The sequence below is a fragment of the Lampris incognitus genome, chromosome 13 (assembly GCF_029633865.1).
Source record: "Lampris incognitus isolate fLamInc1 chromosome 13, fLamInc1.hap2, whole genome shotgun sequence".
In the NCBI taxonomy this organism is placed as follows: Eukaryota; Metazoa; Chordata; class Actinopteri; order Lampriformes; family Lampridae; genus Lampris; species Lampris incognitus.
The window spans coordinates 17,564,771-17,589,431 of NC_079223.1; the positions used below are offsets into that span (position 1 = coordinate 17,564,771).

The window sequence follows — 24,661 nt, forward strand, 5'->3', positions numbered from 1 at the left end:
GATGACCTTTCCTGGACATCAGAACACACAGGCCCTTGTGAAAAAGGCCCAACATCACCTGCATTTCCTGAGGAGACTGAGGAATGCCTGTCTACCACCCAAAATTCTCACCAACTTCTACCCCTGCACCACAGAGAGCATCCTGACCAGCTGCATCTCAAGTGTGGTACGGCAACTGCACCTCAGTAGACCAGAAAGCTCTACAGCATGTCGTCAAGGTGGCCCAGCATATCACCGGTACCCAGCTCACAGCCATAAAAAAAGGGGTCTCAGCATCAGCAGAGATCCCACCCACCCCAACCATGCACTGTTCTCCTCCCTGCGCTCTGGGAGGTGCTACTGTCTTGCACTGTTTGGCAAAGCCACAGCCCTTATCTTATTTTTAACATGTGCCTGCATATTGTTTTTAATGATAATAAATTGAATTGAATTGAATTTATCAGACAGTTATTGTTGATAAATCCATGTAACTTTTCCCTTTATACATTTTAATATGTGGGAATTACATTTTTACTCCCAACCTTATTTTCCAAATAGTTTATAGCATTCATTACTTCAAATTGAATTTGGTTTAGGGTCTTACCATCACGATGTGTAGGCTGATTTTCAGGTATCCGGTCTTGGTGGCCGTCAGCAAGGTTCTCCTCAACCCCGCCACCACTTCTCACCTGCCTGTCAATCAGTCCAATGGCTCTTGTACTGTGTAGACATTTGGCTGTTGCCCTTCTCTGTTTGGGCAGTCTCTCGCCCAGTGTCCTCTATGTCTGCAACAGTAGCATTGATCACCATCTGTTCTTCCCGCCTCTCTTTCTCTCCCCAGACTTCTGCCACGACGTCCTCATCCTCTCCATCTTCCTCTTCTGCCTGTGCTTTGCTTTGGGGGTGAGGTGAAGGGGTTTGTGGATGGGTTAATGAGTGGTGGTGCTGGGACGGGTGTTAGGTGAGGCGGTTGTAGGTCTGGGTATATTCTGTCAAGATTGTATGGCGGTGGTGAACCTTCCGCTGCTGGTGGGTTGTCTTCCATGGGGCGGTTGTTCCGACAGCGTCACCTTGGCGGGGGCAAGTCCAGATCAGGATCGCCTATTTTGGCACACTGAGAGACTGGATTAGTGGTCCCTGCCCGTCACATCTTTCCCTACGTTCAGCTTCTCTTTCCCAACATTGTAATGCTTCCCGATCAAATTTGAACAGCATATTTTCTTTATCCTTTCAATCTATCTTACATTTCCCTATCTGCTTTTTCCTTTTCGTCTAATCTTTCCCCCAACAGCTGTATGGGATTTCAGCTGAATGATCCCTATTCTGGGAATCCACACTCTATCCACATTTGAGTTTGGCTCACCGAGCTTTCACCGTGGTTCCATTACATAAAGATATAATTGGGATAAGCGGGTGGTGGTGGGCTTGGTATGGTTGATGCGTCATCTTTTGACTGTCTGGTACTCATTCTGCTTTTTTTTTTTAAGTACCACATCCGGCTTTCCACATGCAGACACGGCCTGTAGGGATGCCCGACAAAGCCGGAGGTAACACAGGGATTCAAACTGGTGACCCCCGTGTTGGTAGGCAGCGGAATAGACCGCTACGCTACCCGAACGCCCTCCCATTCTGCTTCCCCCACACACACACACACACTTCTGCTAGGTGAGGATTTTTTTGCTCTCCTGCTTGTTAATTCTCACCTTATTATTCCTCACTTTTTTTCTTAAGCGCTTGTTCGATTCTCTAGCGGTGATCAGCCCTGATAACGATTAATTAATCAATGTCTACCTGCCCTAGTAATCTAAATTCTCTAGCGGTGATCAGCCCTGATGAACAGCATCTACCTGCCCTAGTAACTCGTCAGTTATACAAAGTTGAACACAATGTAAGAATTTTGTGCACTCTCAATTTTCTGTAAAAGAATTGTCTTACCAGAAAGACAGATCATAGTTTACCACCTTGCCCTCCCCCCCCCTTTGGATCACAGCGGTAAGGGAGTCCCCAAGCATCAGGCCCCCACTTTTCTACCCTCTGACAGGGAGGTTGAGGCTGAAGTCCCAGACTTCAGGGTGTGCACTCTATTACCTGCTGCGCTGAGTCCCAGAAGCCCCCCTCCACACGAGTGATCCTGCTGACAACACCAAGTTTGTGGTGGCAAACTTTGTGATAAAAAGAAAATAGTCAGTCTTGTCTCTCTGAGTAAGTTTAATTCACAGAAAATTGCACGTTACGTGGCTCATTCTTGCCTTGGCGAGGTGAGACTGAGACCTCTGACAACAGAAAATAGCTAAATCAGTAGAACAAATGAAGAGGTTAGGGCAGAATATAGAGAAGAGATAGTAAGAATAAACAGCGGTTGTAAATCTCACGAAGGCAGAAGCTGGAAACAGCTGGCAGTGAGGAGGAGGAGGAGGAGCCGAGCAGTGAGACGCTTAACTAACGCCAGCACGGCTTAACTGTGGAGTGCTTGTATGCTGTCCGTGGTGCTGAACACTATAGCAACAGTAAACGTGTCAGTTACCATATGTATACCTTTTGTGGATATGTTTTTTGTTTTTCCTTTACAGGTTGGCAATGAGCCCACATTTGTTTTTGTATAAAGCGGAAGTTGAACATTTAAACTTTTCCGTCCCTCTTTTTCATAAAATATGTGTAAACGAATACACGCTTTCCCATGTGCAGTGCTTTACAGAGAGGGACCGAAAATGGCAAACATGCAACTTGCTTATTGCCAACCTAGATACGAAAAACGAATATCCAAACGGTATAGAGACCAGACTTGGAAAAACAAGAACAATAAAGTATATACTATCAAAGCTAAATCTCCAAAGACAAATGCGTGCTGCATGGCCGCAGCATTAAAAAAAAAAACCACCAGCATCACAGAACTCCAAATATGGCGTTTCTCTCCGTGTTGGCACTGATGAGGGTCCTCATTAGGGCATCGGTGTCCGGACTGTCCAAAATATTGCCATGAACATGCATGAGAGCAAGGTGTTTTGTCATTGTTGTCCGTAACCATGTCTTCAGATGGCACAGAGTGGAAAATGTTCTCTCCGGTGAAGCAGGAAGGATGGGGAGACATAGGCATGGTTTAATGAGGGTCTTCATTCATTCATTATCCAAACCGCTTATCCTTACTCAGGGTTGTGGGGATGCTGGAACCTATCCAGGCAGTAATTGAGCGGCTGGTGGGGAGACACCCTGGACAGGCCGCCAGACCATCACAGGGCCGACACACACATTCACACCTAGGGAAAATTTAGTATGGCCAATTGACCTGACCTACATGTCTTTGGACTGTGGGAGGAAACCCACGCAGACACAGGGAGAACATGCAAACTCCACACAGAGGATTACCCCCAAGGCTAGACTACCCTGGGGCTCAAACCCAGGACCTTCTTGCTGTGAGGCGACCGCGCTAACCACTGTGCCACCGTGCTGCCCTAGTAAGGTGATTATCAAACTTATTACTAATAGCACACACATGCCCCCTCGGAGGCCGCATCCTAGCCTACGGAGACGGTGCCATGGTCTCCCTTGGCCCTGCCTTCCTCACTGTCTCCATCCTCATGAGGTATAATGTCCTCAGCCTGTCTGTCCGCTACTCCTTGTAGATCCTCTCTAACTTCCCTTAGTGTTTGTCCTGGTTCCTCAGCTCTGCAGTACTGGTTGAGATGAAACCACACAGTCTTGCCTTCAACCTTGACTGCAGTGGGAATGGTCAGAATCACCTTATATTATAAGGTCCTTCACGCCTTTTCTTGTTCCACTTTCTCTTGAACAACTAGATGTACACCCAGTCTCCCGGACTTGCTGTTTGAAGGTTTTCCGGGATATCAGTTGTCCTTTCCCTGGTGGCACCTTTCACCTGAGGGTTTTCAACTTATTTGAAAATAGCCCGTGGTATTGGATGGAGTTTAAATATACTTGCGGCTATGTCTTTGATGACGTTACAGGGAGAATTGCCGAAGACATCGCCAATCATTTTTGGCTGGATCTCCAGTCGGGTCAAACTGCAAGGGAAGGCGAAGAGAATCTCCAATCACTGTTCCTTGTTGGCTGCCTTAATAACCACCTTGAGCTACTGTTTTCATGCCATCTTGGGCAAATCTCCTTTTTAGTTCCTCTGTAACCAAGTCAACTGCTTCATAAAACTCGTGTCACCATCAGTGTTGTGCTTCTGGTCGTTCTGCAGATGCTCAGACTGGGCTGTGAATCTGCCTTCGCCAACTTGCTGAATCTTTCTCTTTTGTTGAAGCTTCCCAAAAATCAAAAATGCATTTTTGAACCATTTCAACAGGGGGTCAGCTAGCTACATCAGTGACGAGGTCAACAGCTACTTCAGTGACGAGGTCAATAGCTCATCAATAAGGTCATGCAACTAGCATGACACAGATTGTTTCTGTCATTAATGGCTTACTGTTTGTCATTAGTGTTTCCAATGTGTCTTAATTAATTTTCTTAGATTTAATAAAATAAATGAAAGCTATTTATTTTTGGGTGCTACAGCACCCCAACTTTCTGCAGTTATGGTTATGGAGTGCACCTCATTTTCCACAGTACTCTGACGGTATTTGGAATTTTAAATGTCATTTTAAGTTGAATGCTGAATAATCCCTTTTTTTTAAAGTTTCCTAGGTCATGCGCAAATAAAAAAGTGAAATTAAAATGTATTCCCAAAATTGGATTCGAACCAAACAACAACAAAAAACATTGCTCAGCACAAATGCTTCATAGGTGCAATGACGTGTATGTGTAGAGTAGCATGGTTAACAAGTAATGACAAGACTAGAAATTAAAAGAAAATATCTAAGTGGTGTATAAAGGCAATATAAAAGAGAACTACAGAAAGGACAGAAAAGAAAAACTCAGACGGAAGGAGCTTTTATGTTCACTTATCTAATTGTGGCTTATAAAATGGCTGATAGTCCTAAATGATTGGAATTTACAGACGTTTCCAAACAAGTTCAGTTCTGGGTGGAAATGACAGGTAGTCCCTCGTACAGGGAACACACTGACTCCAGGTCAGTGATTGGACTCTGAAGGCAGACAATGAGAGGGAGGTAAGGACTACAATGATCTTGTCTTGTCCCACATTTAATGATTGATGGGAGCTCTTGGCTCCTTTGTCCACACGTCGACTACATAGTGACTCACTCCCTTACGAAACTTCAACACTTGAACAGCAATTGTCAAAGCTTATCGACATCTCTTGGTTCCCCAAGGCTTGCACCCCAATGCAGAGCCTACATACGAAGACGTCGTTTTTCCGGGGAAAAACAAAAACAAAAGTCTCATTGTTGCCGTATTGACAAAAAGACGCATAGATGGTCTTGAGTAAAGCATTTCTCAGTAATGGTGGGAGTGACTGAATTGTTTTTGCCAAGATTTGTTGTTTTGCTTTTACCTTTTTGCTATGAATTTTGGCCACAAACGTGTCTCTTTGCAGCTTGACCGGTGTGCACAAGAAAGACTCGCACTTAACAGCAAAACCACTTGTGACTGCGGTGTGATAACCAGTTCTGCTGATGGAGGACAGGGACCGAGGGCACAGACACCTGGCAGAAGGTGCATGCTTACTGCGGTGTTTCTAAGCAACCCAAGCTGGAAGTCTTCAGGCCCGCGAGGTCCTGCTAGCATTACTAATGGGGGGAGGGCCATCCACCCTAAATTGGGTTTTCTCCTTCTTTTTGCCATATATGTAGTTGTAGAGATGGACAGTGATGTACTGGGGTCGGTCAAAGCCAGTTTTGCAGTGGTTGTTAATACATGGCTACTGAACCATGAGGTTTGTGTCAGCACGAGTGGAGGGCTTGATTAATGTTTTCTCTCGGGGAAGTCCACTTCAAAGGCCATTTAAAAGTCACGCAAGATAAACCTAGCGCATGTCGGCTCAGCTGGGTTTGGATTCCTTTTGGGTTGTTCCTGAGGTTGAGATGGAGGCGAGGAAAGCAGATTGGGAACAAGACAGAGATGAGTGTGTGTTTAGGCGTGGGTTTGAATGCGTGGGTTCGAATCCCACTTCTGACAATTATTTGATTGTATATTGCAAATTGGAATGCGTGTGTACCTGTTGTGCTTTGTTGTTTGCACACCTCGGAGCTCGTACCTTTTTCCTTTCACTGCACTTGGGACTTGTACTTGTGTGTACGTGACAAATAAAACTCTTGAATCTTATTGTTTGTTTGTGTGGGCAGGCGTGTGTGTGTTCGTGATGCAACATTTTATTGTTTTGATCACTCTGCGTGTGTGTTTGTTGACATATTTTGTTACCTCTGTCAGTGACTCGTGATTAATTTCTATTATCTGCCAAGTTTCCACCCCTTTGTATTTTTATGGGTTATTGATCACCCTGCATCGAAACCTCACTTCCTAACACTCACTTGACCACTAATACTCCAACTGGTCAGAGACAATCCAGTATGTTCCCTATTGTGATGAGTTATGATGTGTTAGGTAAATCTGCATGTTCTGAGAAAGAGTTTCCCTTGCGAGCACCGGTGTGCATACTGCAAATGGTGTTTCCTGGATGGAGAGAAATACTCACCGTCTTGCTGTGCGCATGTGAGACTTTCTAATGTTAAATGGTCCCATCAATGCTTTCTCTCTCTATCTGCTTGTCTGTTTGCCAGTCGGCCTTTCTGTTCTGTTGTCTTTGTGTTTGAGGTGAAACTGGTCTGTGTGTATGTTTGTGTTAATGTTTACTACAGCAGCTGTTGTGTGACAGACAGCTGAGAAAATGGTGTCAAAGCAAGGCAGCTTCAGTCAACATCAGGAAGCAATGCGCTCCCATGTTGTTGTTCATGGAGGCTGGCGGGCAGTCTACGAATGCATTGTATGCACCACTAACATGTACACATACTCTGTAAATTGCGTGTGCACACACACACACACACAAATTCTTTTATATCTCGCCTGGCTATTTTCTCAGAGGGCATCTGCACCCCAGAGGTTTTACCGTTTCTCTCTCTCTCTCTCTTTCAGTGGCTCTCCTGTTCTCCGAGTGAGCACAGATTGAGTGGAAGAACTAAGCAGTGGCAAAAGGGGAGGAGAGAGGCTCACAATTACTGTAAATTCAATACGGCAAGGCCGTGAGGTTTAGTGATGAGTAAATACTCTTGCATGCACATTAACACACACACACACACACGGAAAGTCTCTTCTCTACCTTAATACATTCTGTTCACTTCAAACCGCAATAACAACTTTATGATCTATCCAGAGTTTCTATGACAACAAGCAATTTTGCTAACGATGACAGGGCGGAGGACCGGTTGATGCAGTGGCCCCTAAAGGGAGAGTGCCTTCTGATGAGTGAAAAACCAGTTTGTCTGTCTATTTGTGAACAGAATACATTACTTATCTATAACACCGCACATGTGCTGGAAAGCCCTCCCAAATCTTGTTCTGTTATGTCCCTTTAAAAAATAGTCTTACGCCCCCTCTCCCCCCCCCTCTAATTTTCTGTCTCCCCCCAGAGAGAAACGGGCACAGTCATTGAGCTGATAACTGCCAGGAATATTCTGTCAGTAATGGCCGAGTACCGTCTCTGCTTATCTTGTCACGCATGTCTGTCTTGAAATTATAATATGGTAGACTAAAATGACTTTATTATTTATCAGAGTTTTTTTTTTTTTGGTTGTCTTATTCCCTGCGCGGGGTGATGAGGCAAACTTTAAATCCATGGGCTCCTTGCTTAGTTATAATCCTGTTTTATGTGTTTGTTTGTTTTTTAACCTTTAAAGCACCTCATGAACCTGTCTTCTATCTCACTCCCTCACTAACTCGCAGACCGACACTTATCACGTTGGGCCGAACCATTTCCCCCCATTTGGAGGAGGGGGGGTTACCTCTCAGGTGACCCCCCCCCTCCAAAAATGTTTGTGAGTCAGTGCATCTAAAGCTATATGCTGCTGCAAGACGTTAAAGATTTTGCTTTTTTTTTTTATTAACATTTTCGTTAGTCACGGGTAAGAAAATTGACAAAATATATATTTCTCCTGCAGCCCCTCCGCTATCCTCTCTGAGCCTCTCCCTTGGATTCCATCACTTGGTGTTTGTTGCCCATGTGGCTTCATTGAGGTAGGACGTTACGGAAACGCCGTTGACGGAGATGCAAGTGAGATGTTCTCTATCACCTTTAATGTACGCAAGCAAATCGAGCTTTTGATAGATGTTTTAAAGTGCTTCTGATGTGTCAGGTTGCTTTTCTGGGTTGTTGGTTTGGTAAAAGCGAGATTCAGGAGCATCCGGGTAGCGTGGCGATCTATTCCGTTGCCTACTAACACGGGGCTCGCCCGTTCAAGTCCCCATGTTGCCTCCGGCTTGGTCAGGCGTCCCTACTGACACAATTGGCCATCTCTGCGGGTGGGAGCCGGATGTGGGTATGTCTCCTAGTCGCTGCACTAGCGCCTCCTCTGGTCGGTCGGGGGTGCCTGTTCAGGGGGGAGGGGGAACTGGGGGGGAGTAGCGGGATCCTCCCATGTGCTACGTCCCCCTGGCAAAACTCCTCACTGTCAGGTGAAGAGACGCGGCTGGCGACGCCACATGTATCGAAGGAGGCATGTGGTAGTCTGCAGCCCTCCCTGGATGACAGAGGGGGTGGAGCAGTGACTGGGACGACTCGGAAGAGTGGGGTAATTGGACGGATACAATTGGAGAGAAAAGGGGGGAGGGTCTAAAAAAAAAAGATTCAGACAAGCCCTGTTGAACCGGTGCAAAAGCATTTATTTAACAATGTCAAAACAAAGCATCCAATCAGGCTATAATATAAATAATATGTAACGCTTGGTTCTCAGTTACTGCTACCTCCAATTACAAACTAGATACAATGATCTTGTAGACACAACCACTGTTTAGTGTTGTTCGAAGTTTATGTCGAAATCGAATATTTTACCTACTGCATGAGTCAGCGATTTGTTCTTCAGCGTTATTAGTGCAGCAACTTAATCAGCCCAAACAAGCCTTATTACGAGATTAAACCTTTGCAACCGTGCAACAGTGCCATGCACATGGAATTGGTCCGTCTCGAAACTGATTGGTGATTCATGACCTGTTTTCATTGGCTTAAAAGTTTTAACAATGCAGTTGTTCCAATGTAAAGTGCTTTGTGTCCTTGTAGTCAAGTCAGACTTTATTTATATGTGGGCGACTGGATAGCGTAGCGGTCTATTCCGTTGGCCACCAACACGGGGCTCACCGGTTCGAATCCCTGTGTTACCTCCAGCTTGGTCGGGGGTCCCTACAGACACAACTGGCCCTATCTGAGGGTGGGAAGCCGGATGTGGGTGAGTGTCCTGGTCACTGCACTAGCGCCTCCTCTGGTCGATGGGGCAGCTGTGGGGGGATAGCGTGATCCTCCCATGCGCTACGTCCCCCTTGCGAAACTCCTCAATGTCGGGTGAAAAGAAGCGGCTGGCGACTCCACATGTACCGGAGGAGGCATGTGGTAGTCTGCAGCCCTCCCCGGATCGGCAGAGGGGTTGGAGCAACAACCGGGACAGATTGGAAAATAGGGTAATTGGTCAAGTACAATTGAGGAGAAAAGCCCCCCCCCCCGAATTTTTTTTACATTTTTTTTTGTATAGCACATTTCATACACAGAACAACAACGCAATGTGCTTTACATAAAGTGACGATACAATCGAAACACATAAGAATGCAAATTAGACTCAACAGGTGTTAGTGCAGTTATATGGGAATCGGAGTACACTATACAAATATCAAAATATACTCCTCACACACCAAGAACTTGGCCGTAGGCTGCTGTGAAAAATAAGGTTTTTTGATGAAGAAAAAGGGATATATCCAATCTTATAATTTCATATTACATGATAGTTTTGTTATTATTAATGTTTTTGTTCTTTACTGCTACCGACAATGATAATTGGTATAACTGTTTCATGGAAATCAAAATAATTTGTTTTAATGAACAGTAATACTAATATTATCGCTACTACTACTAAATGAAAAACATCTTAACACTTGCAAATGTGGTGCCAGACTTACTAGCATCATTACCACCACAGTTTACATATCGGCCACAGTTTAAGGTTAGGGTTAGACATACTGCGTGCTGAGTACACAACACACATTTTTGTACAACCACACACTCGCACTCAAATACACACTAGCACACACACCTAATCAGTCATGTCCCTCCGTGTGTAGACAGTGTTATGACTGAAACCAGAGCCGTACTGATGATGTCTGAGAACGTATGAGCCGTCTCCTGTTGTTTGCAACCCAGACTCCAGAGTTGGTCTGCTCCAAGCAGCTCTCAAAGCACTACTCATGAATCATACACTAGCATACACATAAGCTGGCAAGGTCTGCAGGCTTACCATGAATTATACAGTCTACTGAGCTGTGTACTTTCTTCATAGCGCCACCGCTGCATATACTGCTGGCTGTACTATACATGTGCTGACCTTTTGACTGCCAGCAGTTTCATCATAGCCCTGTTCATTAAAATACGTTGACACATGTATTGATTCACATGGGAAATATTCTAATAAACAGGCACTCCTCCTCCCGGCCTCTGCGAGGTACCACCAAATGACTACCAGTAAAAAGCAGTCTCGTATGTCCTTCAGTATGAGACAACTATATGTTCTGTTTTACTGCTGAAATGGACGACGGCTACAACAACTTGTCAGTTCAATTCAATTCAATTTATTGTCATTAAAAACAATGTGCAGGCACATGTTAAAAATGAAATGAGGGCTGTGGCTTCACCAAACAGTGCAAGACAGACATAGAGAAACACAGGAAACGCAATATAAGATATACAAAGATGAAGACCAAAAGCTAAAAATAAGTTAAAAAAGAGCTGGAGTACAAAATATTTAAAAATATCCACAGACATTCAGTGGGTGGCCAGGTTCAGGTGGGCAACAGCTTGTGGAAAGAAGCTGTTTTTGAGCCTGGTAGTAAGGGCTCTGAGGCTCCTGTAGCGCCTCCCAGAGCGCAGGGGGGAGAACAGTCCATGGTTGGGGTGGGTGGGATCTCTGCTGATGCTCAGACCCCTTCGAAGGCAGCGTTCGTGATAAATGTCTTTTATGGCTGGGAGCTGGATACCGGTGATATGCTGGGCTGCCTTGACGACCCGCTGCAGAGCTTTCTGGTCTACTGAGGTGCAGTTGCTGTACCACACTGAGATGCAGCTGGTCAGGATGCTCTCTATGGTGCAGTGGTAGAAGTTGGTGAGAATTTTGGGGGATAGACGGATGCTCCTCAGCCTCCTAAGGGAATGCATGCGTTGTTGGGCCTTTTTCACAAGGGCCTGGGTGTTTAATGTCCATGAAAATTCCTTGCTGATGTGGACTCCAAGGAATTTAAAGCTGGAAACATGCTCCACTTCCACCCCATTGATGTGAATGGGGGAGTGGCTGCAGCTTCTAGACCTCCTGAAGTCTACAATCAGCTCCTTTGTCTTCTGCACATTAAGGGCAAGATTGTTTGTAGTACACCATGATGTGAGGTGCTGAATCTTGTCCCTGTAGGCCGTCTCATCATTGTTGGTGATACGGCCCATGACTGTGGTGTCATCTGCAAAGTTAACTATAACATTTGAAGGGTGAGTTGGCAGGCAGTCGTGGGTAAAGAGGGAGAAAAGGAGAGGGCTCAGAACACAGCTTTGAGGGGCACCTGTGCTGAGGGTCAGGGTGGAGGAGGTGTGGTCACCTAACCTAACAGACTGAGGTCTGTTGGTCAGGAAGTCCAGGGTCCAGTTACAGAGAGAGGGGTTGAGGCCAAGGGAGAGGAGTTTGGTGGTTAGTTTGGCGGGGATGATAGTGTTGAAGGCAGAGCTGTAATCTATAAACAGCATCTGGATGTATGTGTTGTTAAATTCAAGGTGGGTCAGAGCAAAGTGCAGGGCAGTGGCAATGGCATCCTCAGTAGACCTTTTGGGATGGTAGGCGAACTGATGTGGGTCGAATGTGGGGGAGATAATGTTTTTCATGTGATCCAGAACCAGTCTCTCAAAGCACTTCATGGCAATGGGGGTGAGTGCTATGGGTCGGTAGTCATTCAGACGTGGATGTTGGTTTCTTGGAGACAGGAATGATAGAGGTGGTCTTAAAGCATGCCAGGACTATAGATTGGGACAGTGAGAGGTTAAATATAGTTGTGAAGACCTCAGCCAGCTGGTCGGCACATTCCCGGAGGACCCGACCCGGTATGCCGTCCAGTCCGGCAGCCTTCCGTGTGCTCACTCTGTGCAGTGATTCTCTGACCTCTTCGATCGATAGAGTGAGCACCTGGTTTTCTGGGTGGCTGGGGATTTTTGTGGCTGGGTCAGTATTGTCCTTGTCGAAGCGGGCATAGAAATGATTTAGCTTGTCTGGCAGGGAGGCATCATGGACAGTGGGACCACTATTGTAGCTTTTGTAGTCTGTGATAGACTGAATGCCTTGCCACATTCGCCGGGGATCGGAGTTACTGTGTCGACACAGGAAACGTGATCATACCACAAAAATACAGACAATCGAAGTCATCTGACTAATGCCTGGTCATGCAACCCATGCAGATACCAATTTAATGACTTCCTTCAAAGCTGTGTAGTTTTTCAATCTAACTTCTGCAAATGAGTAATAGCATTGCCTCTCTGTGCTTTCTCGCTTTATATTCCAGTGTTTATCAATTAGCTTTTGAGTTTAATCATTGCTCTGCTCAACAACAGCAAAAGACAAATCCAGAAACATGAGAAAATGAAACAAAACATGAAAATAAATGAAATATAGCGAAACTAGACTAAAGTAAACTAAACAGACCTGATAAAGCTTGACTAAAATGAACTCAACTAGACCAACTCAGCTCTGTCTTTGCATCTTTGTATTAATGTGCAGAGATATAACACCATTAATCAATCATTATTAATTATTATCATCAATAGAGTTTGCCCTACAGTCACAGGAGAGCAGGGGCAGTGCTCGGTAGTGAACTCGTTTTACAGAACCAGCTATTGGGAATTAATGAATGAGTGAAACATTAAGAAACCTTTTAAAGTAGATTTAATCACAACTATGAACTTTTCATTTTGAAGCTAGGATGTTTTTACGTGGGAATGAAAGCTTTCTCTTCTGTTACTATTAAACTTTGGCTTGCTTTCCACATTTCAGTTAGTGGCCCGTGTCTTCAAGTCGATGAATATTCCTTGGAAAAATTATTTTACAGCACCGGGGTATCATACGTCATCCTAATGGGCCCAATTACGAGCGCCACGTGATTCATAATCGCAGATTTGAACCGTGTTCCGTTCCCTCATTCTCATGTTGCCATGGTGATCGTCATACCACATGCAAACGTCATTTGTTCATCTTTTAATTTATCATAATTGATTTTAAGGGCAAATATTTGAATGCATTTATGCCAAACTGATCCACTGATCATTGCTGTGTAACCCTGAGTTTCAATGGGATGGCGATATTAGTGTTTTCCCTGCTGCCACATAGGGCAGTTTTCTCCTGGCAAATGGGGAACGGAGGAGAAATCACAGTCATAGCCACCAGATATGGTAGGAGATATGCACCTGCATTTCCCCTCCTATGAATTGGGGTTAACAACTATGTCAGGAAAATAAACAGGGTACCTAAATGACCCCCCCTCCCATACACACACACTCCTACACTAACTCAATACTGCTTGCACAGCTGATGTTACGCCCCTGTAAGGGGGACTATAAAGAAATAAAACACGGACACGATGTTGCGGCAGTCAAGTCCAGTGTTGTAATGGCCGAACGCAAATCAGTAGATTAAAGGCTAATTAAGGAAACGCTGCAAAACGTAACTTCAATTGTATTTCCCCAAAACATTATGGAATGTAAATTAGAATTACTGTGCATTTTATGTAACATAGGTTATATCTTTTAACCCCCATCTTTTTACCCTCTTTTACCAGGAAGGTCAGAGCAATGGATTACAGATAACCTGATCTGCAGAGCAGAGTGCATTTTAACTCAATCATTTTTAACCTTGCATGAATTACCATATTTTTAATCTTGCATTGCAATGAATTACAGCGTGTTTTAACTCAGCAATTGTAACTTATCTTTTTATACTCGGTGCACATCTAGTGGATTTTTTTAACATATATTTTTCCCATTCAGTGCATTCTGAATTGCAGCATTTTAATAACCATTATACTGACAGCATCTTACAGCCACCGACAATTGGCTCAAATTAAATAATAAAATATATATATATATATATATATATATATATATATATATATATATATATATATATATATATATATATATAAAATGTGTGACCTAAAAAGCATTAACCAGAGTTTCAATTAAAAAAGCGCCATTCATTCTAACTAAATGGGCTGGGGGGAAAAAAGGCTGCTTAATGATGCACTCTGTTCTGCTGGCCAGGACATTGTGTGTGTGACACGATCGCACAATGATTGACAGTGGCATCTCGCCGGCAGTGTAAACAAACAACCCAATGACATGTTTGAACAGATAACGGGAGATGGTGTGCCTCATATCACACCAGCATTTTTGTTCTCATCCTTACCATTCTCCTTTTGTCCTCTTTCAGAATCAACATTTCAAGAAGTCCTTCAGGTTAACGATGAAAACCCATTTCTGTGACATGCCCCATTGCTTCCCATTAACAATTTACAGCAGTCTTGTTTAAGAGCCAAGCGAGAGGTTAGCAATAAGAGGAAATGTCCTCGGGCAAAGAGTTGTACACTATCTGCATGTATGTCAGATGGCCTATAACAAGCATTCCATAATAAATGCCACGTTTTCAAAGTGACTATAATTGGCTGTACTGGATTTGTGAATACTCCTCCTTCCTTTATCTTTGGCCTCGCACTTTCTCTTCATGGAAATCTTTTCAAGTTGTTTGGAATTAACAATATAGCATTGAAGATCACCGTTTCTCTTTAGCGTACTTACGCCTATGAGCACCATTGTATGGTGGTGTTTTGGCTCTCGCCAAATTTGTGAGATTGATTCAGAATGAAACAGCTTTGCCTTCGCTATTGCCAAACAAATAAGACATGGTTGAAACTGGATGTTAGAGATTTATGTAAGGAATGAATTAGGTACCACATAGGACACAATTATTTCTTTGCAGGTTCTTTTATTTTGGGCCGCTTCCAAGGGCTAGGAAAACATACTGTAACATAAGTAGACACGTTGGCTCTTGGGTCTGACCCTTTAGTCGACTGGTTAACGTTGTCGCTTAAGGAGTGGGAGATACGACTTGGCGTCCCGGCTGTGGCGGTTCCCGGACTGCCTCCCGAATTCGCTACACTGGTGTCGGGGGTGGAGCTCGGGACGCCGCGTCCGGGACGCGAACCTGTGGCTCCCACACCACAAGCGACAACGTTAACCAGTCGACTAAAGGGTCCGACCCTTTAGCCGAGGGCCAACGTATCTACTTATCCATGCACGTTACAATACAATAAAATGTACAAAATACAGTAGTGGGCTTAGAAATCGAAATTATTCCAGTCACAAAGTCCTCGTTTTGAGCTCCAGTTTCAGAACACAATTAAGTCTCACAGTGAGGTCTAAGGTAAATAAAACATAGACGTAACAGATGCCGCTAACTAGCTAGCGAGCCTGGGAAACAGCCCGCGAACTCCGGAGCTTCCATAGAAAGTCTACTTATTGACAAACAATTGACTTAAAATATAGCTCCATATATTGACACTGTTATTTACAAAAACTTATTTTAATTGGCTGTTAATAATCCACGGCGTATTTACCGATTGTTTTCCACGATGCCAGATCACATTCACTCCATGCGTGCATTACCAGGCTCAACCAGAATCGCTAACCTTACAATTCTCCACACCGTGCCATCTAGTGGGCAAAAGTTGTAACTGGTAGTTACGGACTTCATTCTTTTCTATGTTTTCTGAACTAAAACAACCCTTGCTTTGTAGCTTGTCCTGTGGGGAATATATTTTATTTACCTCCTGGCTACATATATATTGTAGTATATGTTGGTATAAGTCTTTTCATGTGGTTGTCATAGCTGCTGGCTCCTTTCTCCCTTCTTCTTCTTCTTCTTCTTCTGCAATATTGAGTGAGACGCCAAAAGCATACAACGCTATCAGCCAACTAACTAACAGCAGCCATTATAATGACAAATTACAATAGTGTTCTTCGTTTGGTTATTGATTGGTCGGCTATTGTCATTAACATGCCGGTGATATATTGAAGTATTTAAAAGGACACTGATTTGCATGAAAATCTCCTCTGCAGTGGCTTTAATGTTCCTTAACTGACAAAATGGATTGGGGGGGGGGGGGGACTACACAAGAGATTCTGTGGCATTCAACAATTTTCTCATTATTCATTTTGGATTTGTAAAATCACAGTATTAGAGAGGCGCAGCCCTGTACATGAAAATGCACAACAGGAGAGGGAGATGGTCGTAAATCATATATCTACCTCATGGATAGACTAGTTTTAATATTGGAGAACATAAAAAATACATTTAGGCCTAAATGAATATAAATTTAATAATCCTACACATTAATACTGCATGATCTTGTCATGAATATTTTAGGTTATTCAGTGTTTTTAAATTAGAAAATATAGCCAATATACTTAAAGATAACAAAAAAAAAAAAGAATTTTCACCCCAAAGATCACTGGAAAATGATTGCACATTAAAATGCACTTTATTAATTCATGCTCTACATTTAACCCATCACAAAACATACTGTAGCTAGGAACAGTGGGCAACCACCATGCAGCGCCCGGGGACTAACTCCAGTTCTTCTTTCCATTGCCTTGCTCAGGGGCACAGACAGGAGTATTAACCCTAACATGCATGTCTTTTTGATGGTGGGAGGAAACCAGTGCAGCCAGAGAAAACCCAGGCAGGCACGGGGAGAACAAGCAAACTCCACACAGAAAGGACCTGGGACGGCCTGGGGTTCGAACCCAGGACCTATTTGCTGTGACACAACAGTGTGAAACGATGGGCCACCGTGCTCCCATTCCTTCTCTTTTTGTCAACTCTAAAAATAATCCCTTGCACACTCATCAGATAATGCAAACAGAAGAAATAATGTCATGGTGCCCCTATCTAATACAGGCAAACCCCCACACAGTGGAAGCAGTGAGACCTTCACCAGAAGGTTTTATACCTGTATGTCAGATCAGACATCAGTGACTTCAATTTCTGAATTAAAAAGTTCCTCCTCTTTTTTTGGGGGGGGGGGTTCCCCCCCTTTTTCTCCCCAATTGTACTTGGCCAATTACCCCCACTCTTCCGAGCCGTCCCGGTCACTGCTCCACCCCCTCTGCCGATCCAGGGAGGGCTGCAGACTATCACATGCCTCCTCCGATATGCGTGGAGCCACCAGCCACTTCTTTTCACCTGATAGTGAGGAGTTTTACCAGGGGGATGTAGCGCATGGGAGGATCACGCTATTCCCCCCAGTTCCCCCGAACAGGTGCCCCGACCAACCAGAGGAGGCGCTAGTGCAGCGACCAGGACACTTACCCACATCCGGCTTCCCACCCACAGACACGGCCAATTGTGTCTGTGGGGATGCCTGACCAAGCCGGAGGCAACATGGGGATTCGAATCGGCGATACCCATGTTGGTAGGCAATGGAATAGACGACTACGCTACCCGGACGCCTGCTCAAGTGCACTCTTGCAGAGATGGTGGACACCGTAGATATGATACCAGCCACCCTTCAGTCGCCAGCTGAAACACTAGGGATTGAACAAGCAATCTTTCGGTTATCAGTCGGCCTCTTTACTTCAAGGCCATCCTGTCACCCTCATCGCACTCCCAGACATAATAATTCCCCCTTATGACTCAGTCACGTTTTCACGTTCAAGGGGGAAATAAAGACGAGGGGATATTAGGAGAATTGAGGAAGTATCTGGAGGGCGGACGTCTCTGCTGATAGATTGATGTCCAGCTATAAATTACACATGATGCCACTGCAGGGGGCGTTCTGTCGAATGATGCCGAGGCATCTGTTTGCCCTCTATGTGCTCCAGTGATCCACGAACGACCGAGGCGAGCCAGTTCAGAGACAGATGGAGCGGTTCCTGTTGTGATGAGTTGTGCCTGTGTCAGAAGGAGAGGCTTAACATTTTATCCACACAGACAGTCAATCACTCTGCTCTCCCTCTCCCAAGAATTCCCTTTCCCTCCCTTTTTCTGGATAATTTTACGGTCCGGTCATCATCTACTATTATTTCTTTTGGCTGCTCCCGTTAGGGGTCGCCACAGCGGATCATCCGTATCCATCTCTTCCCGTCCTCTGCATCTTCCTCTGCCATGCCAATCACCTGCATGTCCTCCCTCACCACATCCATAAACCTCCTCTTTGGCCTTCCTCTTTTCCTGTTCCCTGGCAGCTCCGTATTCAGCATCCTTCTCCCAATATACCCAGCATCTCTCCTCCACACATGTCCAAGCCAATCTTGCCGGTGCGCTCATCATAAAGACTTTTATTTGTTGTTTGTTTCCTGACATTTAATGAGGCAATTATTATCTCCTTTTTGCAATCTTGAATGAAGGTGTTTCAGATCTATGAAGCCCCTGCAAAGTGGAAGTTATCCTCCAAACACAGACAAAATTCACTGGATATCTATTTCCACTTATGACTTAACACTTTGCAAGGAAACCATGCTGACACTTAGATTCTGATTTTTTTTGGTGGGAGGGATTCCCTCCCCCCTTTTTTCTCCCCAGTTGTACCTGGCCAATCACCCTGCTCTCTGAGCTGTCCCGGTCTCTGCTCCACCCCCTCTGCCGATCCGGGGAGGGCTGCAGACTACCACATGCCTCCCCCGATACACGTGGATTCGCTAGCTGCTTCTTTTCACCTGACAGTGAGAAGCTTTGCCAGAGGGACGTAGCACGTGGGAGGATCACGCTATTCCCCCCAGTTCCCCCTCCCCACTGAACAGGTGCCCCGACCGACCAGAGGAGGCGCTAGCGGAGTGACCAGGACACACATACCCACATTCGACTTCCCACCCGCAGACACGGCCAATTGTGTCTGTAGGGACGCCTGACCAAGCCAGGGGTAACACAGGGATTCGAACCAGCAATCCCTGTGTTGGTATGCAATGGGATAGACTGCTATGCTACCTGGACACCCGACGCTTAGATTTTTTATATGAAAATACAAAAAACAAAACAAAAACTGATGGCCTTTTATTGGAGTTGGTTAAATGTCCCTGCTTTCAAATTTTGTGTGACCCCCCTCCCCCCCAGTAGTCACAGCAATAAAGGAACATTAAGTATTAGACAATGAACGTTCCCCAAAACTAACATTGAACATGTTTCAACTGAAACAGTTCGTGTAACTGCCCGTATCTATGTTGAGAAGTCTGCTGGGTTTCATTATCAAGCCGATCAACATGATATGAAATACCGCCCACACACCACTGCTTAAAACAGCTGGCCATGCCTTGCAGATGTGGCATGCCTGTCATGTCCCGAGAGAAAAACACATCGCCAATAAACGGTTGATCGACGTGACAAAGCCTCCGGGGGAGCTGGGGGTGTACACACAGAGTGAGATTGAAGACTCATTAAAAAAATCCCCAAAAAAAAAAATCCACAATTTTCTTTTGTTATTTTAAACCGAACAAGGGCGTCTATCTCCAGGCAGCAAGAAAACACCTACCGTCGAGTCTTAAAGTGCTCAGACGAAACATGCAGCAGTACAGCCGGTACACGGGCCTTGGTGTGTTGGGAGCCCTTAGATGCAAATTCACAGGGGAAACAGCAGCCATCAATTGAAGCCTGGTCAGTGTCAGGCAGGGCGCTGGAAATTACAGCAGACTGTGTCATGCTGCTCGGTATCAACGGGTAGGGGCCGGCGCTTTTACTGCGTCTGGAGATGCCTGGTTGGTCCCAGGGCGAATATAACAGCAGACGCGGTCAACTCTCAGCATTAAAGCTCATCATTTAATGAACCGACTGTCGTCTCTGGTTTCTAAGAGGTCTTGGGAGTATTGAGGAGATGGCTGAAATAAACGGCAGAAAATGACATCAGTAGTGAAATGACGGGGGGGGGGGCTTTAATCATAGCAGAGCTCTGCTGGAGGTGTCTGGGGGGTCTATTTCGGTGCACGTTATGTTTTCCCTTTGCTTGATGTAGCGTGGTCATTACCATAAAAGCACCATAGTGAAATAGGGAAGGGGTATACAGGTGATGTAGGCATAGCGGCAACCATAACATCGCCTTTGTCTTGTGGGGCAGTTCCCATGGAAGCAGCTTATTGCGCGTTCAGAAAGTCGCCAGGGACTGACTGATGACTAAAATGCAGAAAAATATCTTTGAGGCAGATTGTCAGATTTACACCTTATCCTGGCCTACAACCATTTCAGTAGATTTGGAAATGTGTTTAGGGATTCAATATGAATCTATTCATTTGCTGTTGTATTTTTTGTCTGCTGTATTTAGCCTCAAAGCATTATTTCTGGGTTGCACACTGGCTCCTTTGTTATAGCTTGACCCATCTCACCCCTCGTAAACATTGGCTGGTATGGACATTGAATACCTCCACACGACATTCCTGTTATTCAACCAGCTGGTAGCTGATGAATAGCCACAGTAGTGGCTCTCTGCTCAGCTCACTTGAGGTTTAGGGCACACCCACCATCTGTCATAATTTTTCCCTAGGCGCTTGTGCACTAGTGTTACGTAATACAAGTGATCATTCAGAGATCTCGTATGCCTACTTTGAAATTGGAGGGTGGGGTTAATGGGTATGGACAGGTTGTATTCTTATTTTAATTTAGATTTCTTATTAGGTGCCTCGTCCCTCTGTGGTTGCAAGGGGGAGACAATACTATGGAGTGCACCCCTAATATACCTCGGAGGCAGGATTAGCAAGGCAAACTAAAACAAAACTGCCTTGATGGTTTTTTCATCATCAGAATCTTATTCAGCATTTGGGTTGACGTTGGTATATGAATGTTTTATGAATTTAATCAAAGGCGCACAGGAAAATTGATCGCATTTTGGGCCCCTAATGCAGAAACCCCAGACAAATTTGGCATTATGAAAAATCATAACCAGAGACATGCTGACACGCTACAGGGTGTACCTGACCCTTCAGCTCTATTTTCACTCATGAATATATATTGAAACATTTCCTTAACACTGGAAGATCACTGGGAAGACAAATGCCCTAAAGGTATATGTTCAGCTCAAGCAGCATTAGGGCTCAAAGACATCAGTCTATTGGTCTGTATATCATGACCTCCATTATAGCCATTTTAGTCATTTTTCATGTGATCCAGCTGAATCTTCGCTACTCATTGGTGTGGACTGGAAGACACAACACCTTGTATTTCTTTGTTTAATATGAGCTCCAAAGAGAAGAGTCATTTCAATCCTCTGATGAATTCACAAATGGGGGGGGGGATCCAGGTAACATAGTGGTCCATTCCATTGCATACCAACACGGGGCTCTCTGGATCGCATCCCCGTGTTGCCTCTGGCTTGGTCGGGCCTCCCTGCAGACACAATTGGCCGTGTCTGCGGGGTGGGAAGCCGGATGTGGGTATTTGTACTGGTCGCTGAACTAGCGCCTCCTCTGGTCGGTCAGGGGCGCCTGGTTGCGGCACCTTTTTGGGGGGAGAGGGGGATCTGGGAGGAATAGCGTGATCCTCCCACGCGCTACATCCCCCTGGCGAAACTCCTCACTGTCAGGTGAAAAGAAGCAGCTGGCGACTCCACATGTATCGGAGGAGATGTGTGGTAATCTGCAGCCCTCCCCCGGACCGGCAGAGGGGGTGAGCAGCGACCAGGACAGCTCAGAAGAGTGGGGGGAAAAGGGAGAAAAATATCCACACAAAAAAAAAATTTCACAAATGTACACTACCGTTCAAAAGTTTGGGATCACCCAAACAATTTTGTGTTTTCCATGAAAAGTCACACTTATTCACCACCATATGTTGTGAAATGAATAGAAAATAGAGTCAAGACATTGACAAGGTTAGAAATAATGATTTGTATTTGAAATAAGATTTTTTTTACATCAAACTTTGCTTTCGTCAAAGAATCCTCCATTTGCAGCAATTACAGCATTGCAGACCTTTGGCATTCTAGCTGTTAATTTGTTGAGGTAATCTGGAGAAATTGCACCCCACGCTTCCAGAAGCAGCTCCCACAAGTTGGATTGGTTGGATGGGCACTTCTTTGAGCAGATTGAGTTTCTGGAGCATCACATTTGTGGGGTCAATTAAACGCTCAAAATGGCCAGAAAAAGAGAACTTTCATCTGAAACTCGACAGTCTATTCTTGTTCTTAGAAATGAAGGCTATTCCATGCGAGAAATTGCTAAGAAATTGAAGATTTCCTACACCGGTGTGTACTACTCCCTTCAGAGGACAGCACAAACAGGCTCTAACCAGAGTAGAAAAAGAAGTGGGAGGCCGCGTTGCACAACTGAGCAAGAAGATAAGTACATTAGAGTCTCTAGTTTGAGAAACAGACGCCTCACAGGTCCCCAACTGGCATCTTCATTAAATAGTACCTGTTAGAGCCTGTTTGTGCTGTCCTCTGAAGGGAGTAGTACACACCGGTGTAGGAAATCTTCAATTTCTTAGCAATTTCTCGCATGGAATAGCCTTCATTTCTAAGAACAAGAATAGACTGTCGAGTTTCAGATGAAAGTTCTCTTTTTCTGGCCATTTTGAGCGTTTAATTGACCCCACAAATGTGATGCTCCAGAAACTCAATCTGCTCAAAGAAGTGCCCATCCAACCAATCCAACTTGTGGGAGCTGCTTCTGGAAGCGTGGGGTGCAATTTCTCCAGATTACCTCAACAAATTAACAGCTAGAATGCCAAAGGTCTGCAATGCTGTAATTGCTGCAAATGGAGGATTCTTTGACGAAAGCAAAGTTTGATGTAAAAAAAATCTTATTTCAAATACAAATCATTATTTCTAACCTTGTCAATGTCTTGACTCTATTTTCTATTCATTTCACAACATATGGTGGTGAATAAGTGTGACTTTTCATGGAAAACACGAAATTGTTTGGGTGATCCCAAACTTTTGAACGGTAGTGTATCTTCATCTGTTTTTTCTATGTTCTATAAAAACGTTGCTGCTGTATTGTCTTGGACATGGCTCTCCCTCTCTCCTCTGCTTTTGTTCTTCATCACATGAAATGTGTGTCCTGTCAAAGAATCCTTTTTTTAAACATTTAGTGAAACACTCGGAGGTGCAATAATGTGTTCAAATTCCAAAATGAGACATCTATCAATCAATCAAACTTGTTTTGGACTCTCACCGTTACTCATAAATACCTACCTTACATACTGTCTACCTGTTGTGTGCCTGCCTGTGCGGTGAGCACTGATGGTTAATACGCTCCAGTCAAGCAATAAAATCCTCGCTGCGTACTACACTGACAGAGAAATCTGTGTTCCCCCTCTGACAGTGCTCATACGTACCAGTGGACATTGCACGCAAGCTTGTGTACCGTCATCCATAAATTCCTCTGCTGGTGGCAGGGCCTTTTCCCTACCGGGCCGCGTTCTTGTGGAATAACCTGCCTGCTGCCATCAGACAATCAGAGTCTGTCGAGTCCTTTAAATCCAGACTTAAAACTCATCTTTTTGCCTTAGCCTTCACAACCTGTACTGCATGGCGGGTCAGTTTCTGTCTCAATGAATTTACCTACCACTTTTCTACCCACGAGATTATAGAGTATAGATTATTCACTATTGCAAACTCCTCTCTTCTCTCACGTCTTTTCTCTCTCTGAATTTTGTCTTCTCCTTTCTCTTCTCCTGTGTGTGAATGGTGTGATGTGAGTATCCCCCGTGTGCACGTGCAGTCTGTCCTCCTCCCAGGTCTCCATGGTGAAGGTGGTCGCCACTTGGACACTGCTTGGCATCCCCCTCATCACATTTTTTTTTATAAATCTTCTAAATCCATATAAGTGTGGATCCATATCATGGCCCTGTGATGGCCTGGCAGCCTGTCCAGGGTGTCTCCCCACCTGCCGCCCAGTGACTGCTGGGATAGGCTCCAGCATCCCCGTGACCCTGAGAGCAGGATAAGCGGTTTGGATAATGGATGGAATGAAATGGATAATTGTGTTATCCTGTTTTGATGTTACATCCTTCTCTCACTAAGATGTGTAACTATTTTTTTTTCTTTTTTACATGGTGATGGTGGTCACATGGTACGGGTCCTGGGCTGCTCCAGTGGCATCAGGACACTGCTTGGCATCCTCCTCATCATATTCTTCATATATTTTATAATTCCATTATAATTCTGTTATCCGCCTTCAATGTTGTATTGTGTAAATTGTGTAAACACAACATCCACTGCACGTTGTCCGTCTTGGGAGAGCGATCCCTCCTCTGTTGTTCTCCCTGAGGTTTCTTCCCATTTTTTCTCCCTGTTAAAGGTTTTTTTTAAGGAGTTGTTCCTTATCCGATGAGAGGGGCCAAGGCCAGGATGCTATCTTGCTGTAAAGCCCCCTGAGGCAAATTTGTAATTTGTGATACTGGGCTATACAAATAAACTGACTTGACTTGATGCTGTGGGATGTCAGTTCCACCACTGCAGCTGAGAGAACGAGGATTTGTGTTTGGTTTTTTTTAAAGCATCTTTAGAGTACGGCAGAGATTAGAAACCCAAGCTAAACTAGGCTGCTGGTTTTCCGTCTGCCAACTGACATCAA

The 24,661-nt window shown here is 44.7% G+C and overlaps 1 protein-coding gene across 1 annotated transcript in view; it reads left to right on the forward strand.

The window, feature by feature from the left end:
• oprm1 (opioid receptor, mu 1) overlaps window positions 1–24,661 on the forward strand; it is a 76,321-nt gene that overhangs the window by 33,977 nt on the left and 17,683 nt on the right. The window lies entirely within an intron of this gene.